Source organism: Rattus norvegicus, chromosome 11, assembly GCF_021556685.1.
Source record: "Rattus norvegicus strain SHRSP/BbbUtx chromosome 11, alternate assembly SHRSP_T2T, whole genome shotgun sequence".
Lineage (NCBI taxonomy): Eukaryota > Metazoa > Chordata > Mammalia > Rodentia > Muridae > Rattus > Rattus norvegicus.
The window spans coordinates 56,245,710-56,257,994 of NC_141544.1; the positions used below are offsets into that span (position 1 = coordinate 56,245,710).

At 38.2% G+C, this 12,285-nt stretch overlaps 1 long non-coding RNA gene across 5 annotated transcripts in view; it reads right to left on the minus strand.

Annotated features, from left to right (window-relative positions):
* Window positions 1-12,285, minus strand: part of LOC148002574 (uncharacterized) — a 186,915-nt gene that overhangs the window by 69,264 nt on the left and 105,366 nt on the right. For 3 of the 5 annotated variants that reach the window (XR_015633390.1, XR_015633392.1, XR_015633391.1), the window contains one exon: window positions 4,800-4,874. This is a non-coding gene — a long non-coding RNA (uncharacterized LOC148002574). Of the gene's footprint in view, window positions 1-4,799; window positions 4,875-11,327; window positions 11,429-12,285 lie in introns of all 5 variants that reach the window. The other 2 variants (XR_015633396.1, XR_015633394.1) reach the window with 1 other exon arrangement.

Sequence of the window (12,285 nt, forward strand, 5' to 3'; positions counted from 1 at the left end):
TTAGATTGTCTGCTCCTTGTTTCTTTCTCTTATAATGTCACCATGTGGGGGGGGTCTCTCATCTGGTTTATCACTTTAAGCCTCCAGTAGTATCTGGCCTAAATTCAGCTCTTATTAAATAATTACTAAATGAGCAAACAAAGTCTCTTTGTATGAATCAGTGTAATTGTAGGTCTGAAGAATCCCGACTCTGTGCTAGTCTTGGGGAAGAGAAGATATGAGGAAAAATATGTATTTTTCTGCATTTCATGAGACAGCCAAGGGTTCCCTCTTATAATGGAAAATTTTATTGCCGTGAAAAAATGCAAATGGAGATTAAATTGTAAGGAATACTTGGAGACGTTTGTGGACAGTTATGCACCCATTCCGTGGGCTCCATGAGCCTGTAAATAATCAGAAGCACTATCTACACCCTAGCTGCTGTGCTGTTGCTGTAGAAGAGAGGGAAAGGCTAGCTTTTGAACTATTGCTTCAGGACTGGTGGCTTGAGAGACAGCAGAGTCTGTGTTTCCCAGTGTAACAGCCTCTCTCACTCTCAGGTCCCAAAGGGCAGAGAGCAAAGACCATAGAACCACAAACACCAGTGTTCTGACTTCTGAAGAATTTGCAGGCTCCGCCTGAGTAATGAATTGGGCCTGGCATATCACATATTACCCTTAAGATGAAGAAAAACAGAACAGGGATGGATAAATGCCTGTGGGAAAAGAAGGGTATCAGCTCTCACACAAACCATCATGCACTGCATGACTGGCTCAAGCAGAAGTCTGGTAGAGAAAAAGGGAACTGAATGAAGAAAAATAACAAATGATTCTATCTCTTCTCACTGTGTGGGGATAAAACACTACTAATTAGTTGTATCATGTGATGGTGTTAATGATACACCTTTCATTATTTAGATAGAACTGACTTTGATCACTATTGCCAGACCACTAAAGTGAAGCCAGCATATTGTTAGTAATTAGTAGTTCAAACTCTGGATTCCAGGAAGACATACACTCAAATGAGACATACACATCAAATAGGGATATGATGTCTCTTGCAGTCGGAAAGTTTTACTACCATTGTGTATTATTGCTTAAATAAAGTAGACAAAATTTTCTTTTTATTTATCTTATTTTTTTATCTTTATTAAATTGGGTATTTCTTATTTACATTTTGACTGTTATTCCCTTTCCCGGTTTCCAGGCCAACATCCCCCTAACTCCTACCCCTCCCCATCCTCCCCCCATTACCGCCCTCCCCCCAACAATCACGTTCACTGGGGGTTCAGTCTTGGCAGGACCAAGGGCTTCCCCTTCCATTGGTGCTCTTACTAGGCTATTCATCGCTACCTATGAGGTTGGAGCCCAGAGTCAGTCCACATATAGTCTTTGGGTAGTGGCTTAGTCCCTGGAAGCTCTGGTTGGTTGGCATTGTTGTTCATATGGGGTCTCAAACCCCTTCAAGCTCTTTCAATCCTTTCTAAGATTCCTTCAACGGGGGTCCCGTTCTCAGTTCAGTGGTTTAATGATGGCATTCACCTATGTATTTGCTGTATTTTGGCTGTGTCTCTCAGGAGAGATCTACATCCGGTTCCTGTCAGCCTGCACTTCTTTGCTTCATCCATCTTATCTAGTTTGGTGGCTGTATATGTATGGGCCACATGTGGGGCAGGCTCTGAATGGGTATTCCTTCTGCCTCTGTTCTAAACTTTGCCTCCCTATTCCCTCCCAAGGGTATTCTTGTTCCCCTTTTAAAGAAGGAGAGAAGCATTCTAATGATTCGTTCAGTACTTATATCATAAAGACACCAGGAAATAGTAGAACATTATATGCAAAATATAAAATTACTATTCAACTATGCAATCTATGCTCTTCTTTTTCAAAGAAGAAGATTAAGAAAAGTCTAAAAAAAAAGCACAAATTTTCTACAGAGAAAGTCTACCAGATATTCTGATTTTAAAAGAAATTGATGAGCTTAAAAATCATTCTACATTTAAAATATGTCAAACTTTAGTAATCCACTGGCTCTGCAAACATCTAGAATAAAATTTAAGCATTAAAAGTAATAATAAAAGTTGTACCAAGTAATAGGCTTGGAATGATAGAGGTCAATGTTAGATCATATGCTTAGTATGCTAGGACAATGGGATCCATCTGCTATCACTCACTCACACACACACACACACACACACACACACACACACACAAACACACACACATACAGAGAAAGAGAGAGACAGACAGACAGACAGACAGAGAGACAGAGAGACAGAGACAGACAGACAGACAGAGAGAGACAGAGAGAGACAGAGACAGAGACAGAGACAGAGATGCGGGGAGAAGTTATCAAATGGTGAATGATATTCTAATGCAATGCACAAGTGCTGTTTTCCAGTAACCAGTTTGGCAAAAAATCAGAAGCCTAATGTCACTGGAGAATGATATTGTATAAGGAAACCAGTGCTTTCACAGACAGTTCTTAGAAACATAGCTTAATACAGAGTATCTGGATGGCAAATTCTCAGTATATGCTACTCCCATCCAAAACGCTTCCTACTGGCTCCAGCAATTCCATTTCTAGGAACTTTCCCCTAGGAAATAACAGATAATTTCCACAAAGATAGACATATCCAACTCAGTTTGGAATTGTTTTTGAATAATTCCTTGGAAAATAATTAAAAACAATTCGCAATACATACATAATCTAGAACTTAGTTAAAGAAACCACTGTAAATACTTTGAAGCCACTAAGTGATATTATAGTTATTTTGACTGTCATTAAAGTGGTCATGATTGGCTAATCCTTTAAGGTATAAAAGAATTTTATAGTATAATTTTATTTTGTCGGATATAACTTTCATATCTATCAACAGAATGCTTAGAAACATGCGTTAAAAATTGCAGATATATTATGGCTTCCAGTTTGGCATTTTTATGGGATTCCTGAGAGTGCAAAAAAGTGGGTCTCTGTTTCTGGTGCCTTCTCTTAGATTCTTCTTTCTGTTTGTTTTGTCCAATTCTAATGTATTAGTTTTGTTTTATCTTATTATTTTATTATTATCCTATAAAAGCCTGTTTGCCTTCTTCTAATGAGAGATGGAAAGTGAATCTGGATAGAAGGAAGATGGGGAAGAAATTGGGAGAAGTAGAGGGAGGGAAAATCATAATCAGAGTATGTTATGTGAGAATAAAGTCTATTTCAATAAAAGAAAAAAATACTAAGTCCAGTTCTACATAGGATCCCAATCTTTTTTTTATTTTTTTTTTCAGAGCTGGGGACCGAACCCAGGGCCTTGTGCTTGCTAGGCAAGTGCTCTACCACTGAGCTAAATCCTCAACCAGGATCCCAATCTTAATCTACTAATACTCACAATGTCATGCTTTTTCCTGAAGTAGTCTCATATTGTACTGGGTTCTTGGGAAGGGATCTATACATAAGTTAATATTTTCCTGAATAGAAACAGAACAGCAGTATGTAGGTGTGTGTGTGTGTGTGTGTGTGTGTGTGTGTGTGTGTGTGTGTATCCTTAGAAAGAAGTCAAAGCAAAAACAAAAAGCATCATAATGCTCTTTGTTAAAACGCACATCCTAAAAGGGTAAAATGTTTGTATTGAATCTATTTAGAATACCACTGGCATTTGTTTAATTAAACCTTCAGTCACCTTTGCTTTGCCTTATTAGGAAAATCAAGAGTTGCTATTAATTCCATTACCATATGCTCGACAGGATGACTTGAGCAAATAACACAGAGAACAATGTGCTTTTCAGGACTGCCTTGGGATTCTCCTTGCTTTGTTTTCAGTGTGTTTGGGAGGAAACGATGTGTAGTCCTCTGGGACCAGTTGTCACCTCATAAATAACAAAAAGGGAGGCTAACTTACCAGAAGTCTACAGGGAGAAAGCATGATACTAGTGAGGACTCTTTGGAAACCTACTGCTGTCACTACAGGGACAAAATTCAAAACAGAGGGAAAAAGAAGTAACAGGAGGAATTTTAAGGAAGGAGAGTAAACTCAAGGTTGAGGATCACATCTTCTTTCAACAAAGCAGGACTCACAAACAGAGCTGCTCTGTTTGCCCCTACAACTCCTGATCTTCCTAACACCTAGCATGAGAGCCACCTGCATCTTGCCTGCCTTGGGTTTGTTCCTGTGGCTGCAGCAGCACTGAAATAGAACTAAAATGTTGGCATTAAAACTGACTTTTTTCACTCGAATTCCTTCTCTCTGTGCTTCCAAGTCAATGTGTATTTAGTTAATGATGTTGATGCCATTTTGGACCAATAGAATAATCTTGGAGCCAAATATACAGCTTATTTCATGGTATGTTTAGAATCAAGCCTACGCTGCCAAAGTGAGAAAAGAAGCTATGTAAATGTGCGGAGTACGGACAGCTCTTCTGGAAACTTCTACCTGTGAAAGGCTGCCCCATCCATCTAGAATTAACCTGGTCTATCAGAAATTGTTCATTCCCTTCTCACAGACGTATTTCAGGAAACAAATGAATTTGTTTTCACTGTCCAACATCCATGTGGAATGTGTTGACCAAAGCAACAATTGGAGACTATATTAACACAGAGTAAAAGAATTTTTACCAGCACAGATTATGGGAATTCTCTCTTAGTTGAAGGAAATACCAAAAAAAAAAAAAAAAAAGAAAGAAAGAAAGAAAAGAAAAGAAAAGAAAATCTTAAATGTATTCCAAGGCAATAATAAAATTCAGAGAGGAGCGGTAAGTATATGACATATTCAATCTGATATATAGCATGTTAGGATATAATGCATCTTAATAACAAACTAATTCGTAAAATGTACTTACCCTATGTCAATCTTTGTGCGAAGTTCTTGGTCCAGTTAGATGCTATGTATTCTGATGGGAAAGAGCCATTGTTATCTAGATTAAGAGATAAAATTTAGAGAGGTTAGGAAACTTAAACAAGGTTACATCCTAGTGTGTGAATAAGCCGGAATTCAATTCCATGCAGTCTGACCTTTAGACCACTACACTGTTGCTCCCACACCAGCAGAACACATTCAGTGAACTATAAGTAATGGCAGAGAAAGAACTCTGTGAAATTTCACCTTGGTACCAGAGTACTGCTTAGAGATGTTAAGCCGAAACCCTGTCCTGGAAGGCACTTTGGGAGAAGCCTGAATGTTTTCTAATCATAGCAAACCTCAAGGAGTACTCCCAAAACAAATTCATTGAGCTAATAAGTGATTTCAACAAGGCTATCACGACAATAATAAACAAAAAAAAATCAAAAGTATTCCCATATAATGACAATGGAAATTGAAATTAAATAAATTAAGTTTATATTAAAATAAATTCATCTTGCTTTAGTGAAAGTGATAAGCTTAAGTATATATATATAAAATTTAAATAGAATTTACATGCTGAAAATTTCAAAATAAAATTATAAAAATAAGTCAAAAGCAAGAATAAAGAAACATACTATATTTATAAATTGAGTACGTCAATACACTAATGTCAAATCTCTCAGTCTAATACAGAATTTTAGCTCATTTAAGCTTAAAACACCTCCATAACTTTATGTAGATAAGTATAAGTCTACTATTGTATGCTTATAGAATGTCAAAAATTAAACTAACTATGTTGGGGAAGAAAGAAAATGAAAGAAGTTAGTTGGCCAATTTCATGACATCCTCTCCTCTCCGGTAATCAGGATTGTTTGATCTGTGTAAAAAGTAGATAGCAAAATTAAATGAGTGGAATATAGGAACCAAAAGCAAACCCACAACAAAGTACGTCAAATTGTTAACATGAAAGTCATTTCAATGGAGGAAAGCTACTGTTTTGGGGCTTGTTTTCATTTGCACATGTGTTTATTTCTTCGTTTTAAGATCTGTTGATGAATACTGGCCATGGTGGTGAATACCTTTAATCCTAGCAGCTAGGAGTCAGGCACAGGTAGGTCTTTGTGAGTTCAAGGTCATCCTGGCACATAGTGTGAGTTCCAGGTCAACCCAGAGACCCTGTCTCAAAAATAAATAAATAAATAAATAAATAAATAAATAAATAAATAAATAAAATGATGTGCCAGTTGTCCACTTACAGACAAAACTGTTGGTGTCAACCTAAATATCATGCCTTATACAAAAATTAACTCAAAATAGAGCATAGTTATAAATCCCTGAGTTGAGGCAAAGACTTTGTAGACTTAACAGTCACCATCATTAAAAGATAGACTGGTAATTCATTTCTTGCTAAAGTTAACATTTTGTGTTGCGTGTAAAATATTAAGGATTTAAAAAACTCACATGCCAGCTGGGAGAAAATGTCACTAAGTCATATATTTGATTAATATCTACAATACAAGAAACTCTCAGAACTGAACTGTAAAAATCAAAAGTCAAATAGAATTGGTTCTCTGTATACATGAGCTTGGTGTTCACAGATTCAAACACTGATAGAAAATATTTAAGAGGGGAAAAAGGTATATTAGTGCTGAATTTTCTTTGTTGGTGCCTAAATCATACACTACTATTAACCTAATATTTGTGTCAGATAAGTCAGCATGCAGAGTATAGGTATTTAAGGTATACAAGAGTATACAAAGACTTCACTGTACATTTTATATAATGGACTTAAGCATCTTTAAACATTCATACCCATAGGGTATAATAGAACCAATATCCCATGAACTCAGAGGAACATTGGTAAAGAGCATGAAGACTTTAGCACTGAAGATGTATAGACAGATATAATCATGATAAAATAATATTAGCAGCTTTTAATAAAGATGTATTAAACCAAAGGGATATATTGCTGCATGCCTATTAGAGTTGTGACAATAAAATAATTGTGATGATACCAAATTTTTCAAAGACTGTGGGTAGAATAGGACATTCTTATCTGACTGGTGCAAATGTAACACGAGAGTTGAACTGTGGTGCCCATTCTTGAACCGCAAAAGACCACCAAGGAGCAAGTCCAATGCAATAGCACTAGAGTCTTTTTATTTAAGTTTAAGCCAGGGCTCACCACTGACCCTGACACAGCAGGACAGAAAGGTGAAGCCCGGAGCCCAATTTTAAGCAAGCATTTATGGAGGTAAGCAAACAAGCAAGAGGGTTTCTTCACATCTGATTGGGGAGCTATTGCAGAATTGTGCTGCCCTTTATAGTAAGTGCCTGGTGCTGGGACCCAAACCATAAACTTGACGTCTGCTTTCCTCCTGATTGGTGGTTGTTAGGAAGTAAAGTGCCAGGGGCAGACTTGTAACCCTGGAAACCAGTGCTCTGCGCAGGTTTGTTGGGGAGTAACCTGGAAACTGGTGCTAGACTCAGACTTGTTGGCGAGTAACTCGAGTTCAACCTTAGGTCGGGTTCTCTAAGACTGAGTCTGAGCCCAGGGTCCGGTCTCTCAGGACACACGCACTCCCCCAAGGCCAAGCAATTGCAGCTCTGGACATTTACCCTAGGGAAATGAAGTCCTACTTTTACATAAAGGCTTCTCCGTGAATGCTTGTGGCAAATCTCTTCATATTAAGTAAAAACTGAAAATGGCCTACATGTTTTCTAACAAGTGAATTGTCTAACAAACCGCAGTATAATTATAGCATATATTTTCAGGTGGAAAAATGAGAAAATAATGTTGATAAACACAAACTTGATAGATCCCCAGAGAACTACACTACATGGGGTTGGGGAGCCCCAAAGTTTACATATTCTGTGACTTCATTCAGATAATAGTTTCGAAGTGACTAACTAGTGGAAATGAAGAAGGTGATGCTTACAATGGATTAAGAAGATGAAGCTGTCCCACTACCTTAGCTTGCTTGCTATTGATGTGATAAACACTGTTGGGTGTTTGTCTAGTGCTGTGTATACAAATGCTTAATTCTGAATCCCAAGATCTGGTTGCCATCCAGACAAGCAATTCACTGGCTTTTGTTGTGCAAGCCTTGCCTCCCATCCCAATTTAACTCCTGGTTTGTCAATACATGACAGGGGCTTATGACTGAGTAGAACTGATAGGAAGGTGGGCCTTAGAATTGAGTAGGGGATCTCCAAAGAGACCACAAAGAGAAGGAAAAAGAAGGCCGAGACAGCAGGATGTAGTAATGGGGTCACCTATCAGATATCCTGCATATCAGATATTTACATTGTGATTTATAACAGCAGCAAAACCATGGTTATGAAGCAGCAATGAGATAATTCTACGGTTGGCGGTTACCACAACATGAGGAACTGTATTAAAGGGTTGAGCATTAGAAAGGTTGAGCTTTGCTGCTCTAGGGTTTCTGTTTCCTATAAGGACTATCTCCATGGCATATACCTTTCTCTTTACTAATGAAGTTAAATGCATGAAACCTACCTCAAATGTGTAAAAATAGTTATGTTTAAGCGTGGACTGGGAATCTTTCAAGGAGGCAAGGTCAACGTAGGCTTACTCCATTTCTTAGAACATCCATCAGCTTAATGAGGCAGCATTTCCCTTAAATTTTAGTTATTAGAAGCTAACGTAAGATTGAATTATAATTTCTTCTCATAGAATTGTCTATAAAAGAAATATTTCCTTTCTAGCTGTTTGAGATTTCCAGAAGTCCCAACTTTTCCCATGCCCTAGTTTCACAGGGCAGGAGAATAACCCACATGTGTGTGGCGGGGACTTTAACTCACATTAGCTTCAGGAATGTTAGCTTTGGCAGGGTTGTAGGGACTAACATGTTTACATGACATTCAGGGCACGTTTCTTCTGGTCTTCTGTCCTTCATCAGCTTATAGACACCAACACTGTCTCAGTCGAAATCTAATACTGGAAGCCAGTCTATTTTACTACATTCAAACACTGTTTCCTTAGTGTTATTTCCTTTGCCAAAAAAAATCTATAAGATCTTAAAAGAATGTTAAGGAAATAAAGCTATTGTTTAGATAACACATGATATTTATATTTGCTGAGACTTTTCTTCAGACATTTTTCTGAGTTTAAATTGCAGAATTATTGATATACTCCTTAAAATAATAGAATGACCTAATATCATGTCTGTAGCTCATATTTTGTAATGTAGATGAAGCTATGGAATAGATAATAATTTTGGAGTAGCAATTCTTGTAATCATTATTTAACTCTAAAGCTAATTGAGATATTTAAATATAAGGCTGGGATCTATATCCTGCCTTAAAAAAATAAGACATTGGCAATCACTGTGAAAAAATTTTAAATTGTCATACTTGAGTTCGACTTGGGAATGCCAAGTATGGGTTTAATTCAGTTCAAGCTGGCGTATATCCTACCTTTTGACATTGTAACACAACGTTGGTATCCACGAAGATTATTCTTAAGAAATGCAAGAACAAGTTATAAAAAAATTACAAAAAAGGACAATATTTTAATGAATGTAAATTTAGGATTTCATGTGGGGCTACATCCATAGCTGTCCTCTGCAACATGTGGCCGCATACAGTTAGCAGTCTACATGTTCCCCATGCCTGCTTATTGGCATTTATCAATTACAAATTTATACTGGAATCTATCACTGGTCTTGTCATGACTAGTGTGAGGAGGGACTAATAGAAAATGAATTTAGCACACAGTGTTAAGCTCTACAGTGAGAGTAAGTACTGTAGGAGGACTCATGCACGATACTGGGTTTTAAACTTTAATCCCATGTAAGCAGGGGCATCCACTTCCCTATCTTATGAATATCACATTCATAGTGATCCAGATTAAGACAGCCTGCTGCCAAAAAAAAAAAAAAAAAAACAGATTCACTCATGAAAATCGCTTGTACCACCTTTGTTGCTCTGGGCAGAGTCTTGCTGAGGGCAGATACAGCATTAATGGCTGATGTGTGTATACAGGTTCAGAAGAAGCTGGATTCCAGAGGCCACTCTATGATATATTCACATTTAGAACATCAAATCTCTCCCTATGGCTCTGATCTTCTGAGGTTTTTCTTCTTTTCCCAGTATACAAGACTGGTAGATTTATGTAATTTACAAACTTATCCTAAACAACGTTGCAGAAAAAAAATTGAAACTGAACCTTATTCCCTTAGAAAACCAGCCCCCTGAGTGATACACAGATAGACATCACAAGAAAGTATGCTGAGAATTTTCCCCCAGACTTCTTATTTAACACAGAGAGCCGGCTTCTTGAAGTAAAACTGATATCCTCATAGTCCAAAGTGACCTTAGGTTTCCCCATGTAAAACCCAGCTCTTTGCACTCCAGACTGTTGGACAGTGTTCGTGTCTGGTTTGTCTGATTTGATTAGGAACTCCTCAGGCAAGAGTTTTCCCTGATTCTGTGTTCCCTACGGTACCTGGCTTCTTGTTGGTATCCTACAGTGCCAAGGAACATTTGGTTAAGGTGGCTGTCTTCCTCATGCCCATGTCCTTTCTCACCTGCGTTTTATATTTGTGTCTGGGTACAAGCTTCCTGTGTTACTGAATCACTTTTGGGCTGATCTTCTCAGGAAATTAGGGCATGAGGTTGAGTGTTTTGCCACTGCAAGTTTGAGATTTGGGCACAAACACAGCAGAAATATGCTATGCTACCCAAAGGGAAAATGTTTCTAAAAGAATCCCTTTTGTTCAGTGGTCATGGTGATTTTTGTCAGCCAGGACGCAGAGTGGGTAACAGATAAGAGCATCAAACCATCAGGTCCCTGAGTGTAAGCATTTCACCACAGTTTCTCTGTTCCTTCAGGAAGTGTTCAACTTTTTGTCTCACTCAGGAGTCGTTGGGATTGGACTTCTACAATTGTATCTTGTTGTTGTTGGTGGTGGTGGTGGTGGTACCAAATTAATAATGAACTTTCTTGTCATTTTATATGACTAAGTTGGTTTTACAGTTGGAAGTCAGATGCTCTATATGGGATTTTCCAGCATTAACACAGAGAGGACGGTTCGGTGCAACCTCACTGCATTGCAGCTGGAACGAAACATGACTGCATGAAGAGAAGTCTCTTTCATTCTGTGTTTTCCTTTCCTGCCATTTAGCACGCCTTGTGTTTTTTTTTCTTGAAAGTTAGAAGTTAGACGTGATATATTAGGCAACAGGAATGTAGATAAATATGCATGTAGGGTGAGATTTTATGCCGGTCTAAGTAGGAGTTGGGCTGTATTGAATGTTTTCTATAGCAACACACCAGAGCCGGCACATGTCTCTGCTCCTCTTGCTTTTGTTTCTTCTGTCCCTCAGTGGGCTTCTCTAAGATCCTGTCTTTTGGATCTTTAGCCTTAATTTTCTGGTGTCAGGATGTGACAGGAAGGTGCTGAAGCAAGGGTCTAGGTGAAGTTTTACAATCTCATCACAAAGTTTCAGTCACACCATGGGCTGAGCTCACTGGGTTGTAACTTTAATGAGTATTTCTTACCTTTACTTGCTCCCAATTTAGATCACACAAAACAGTTGAAAATGCTAGAGTTGAATAGGTGTCATTCTCGTAGGTGAGTCATTCTCTGGTAATCCCTGAGCCTGGAAAGGAGGTCATGATCACTGGATGCTCTGACTTGTCACTCAAGTCCATTTGAGTCAAAGCCAAATCTCCTCTTTTTTTTTTCTCCACCTTTTTTAAATTGGGTATTTCTTATTTACATTTCAATTGTTATCCCTTTCCCGGTTTCCAGGCCAACATCCCCCTACCCCCTCCCCTCATTTATGGGTGTTCCCCTCCCCATCCTCCTCCCATTACCGCCCTCCCACCAACAATCACGTTCACTGGGGGTTCAGTCTTGGCAGGACTAAGGGCTGCCCCTTCCACTGGTGCCCTTACTAGGCTATTCATGGCTACCTATGAGGTTGGAGCCCAGGGTCAGTCCATGTATAGTCTTTGGGTAGTGGCCTAGTCCCTGGAAGCTCTGGTTGCTTGGCATTGTTGTTCAAATCTCCTCTTACCAGGAGTCCTTACAGTTGGCTTTCTGAAGGTAAACTCCAAGTGTGTGGAACCTCTAACACTGAGTTGCTTTGAATTTTGTCATTCTCATGCTAGACTTCACTCAGCTCCCATGATTCATCACAATTACCTTGTAAATGCTGAAAATTCATGACTTCTGCATAGAAACAGATCAGGGCTGTTATTCTTAGGATTTGTCTAATGCAAGGGTAGTGGTTTGACCTTTGAACTCCATTCCTTACTGGATATATGAACTCTAATAAATTTTTCATCTTCTCAGAATTTATATTATAAAAACAAAAATTAATAATTTCCAACTTTACATTACAACGTAATTTTTCACAGTCAATATAACTTCACATTATTTTCAAAACATTATTTTTAATGACAAAATTAAGTGAATAAGAAAATTAAGATGGATAAGAGAACCTAGCATGAA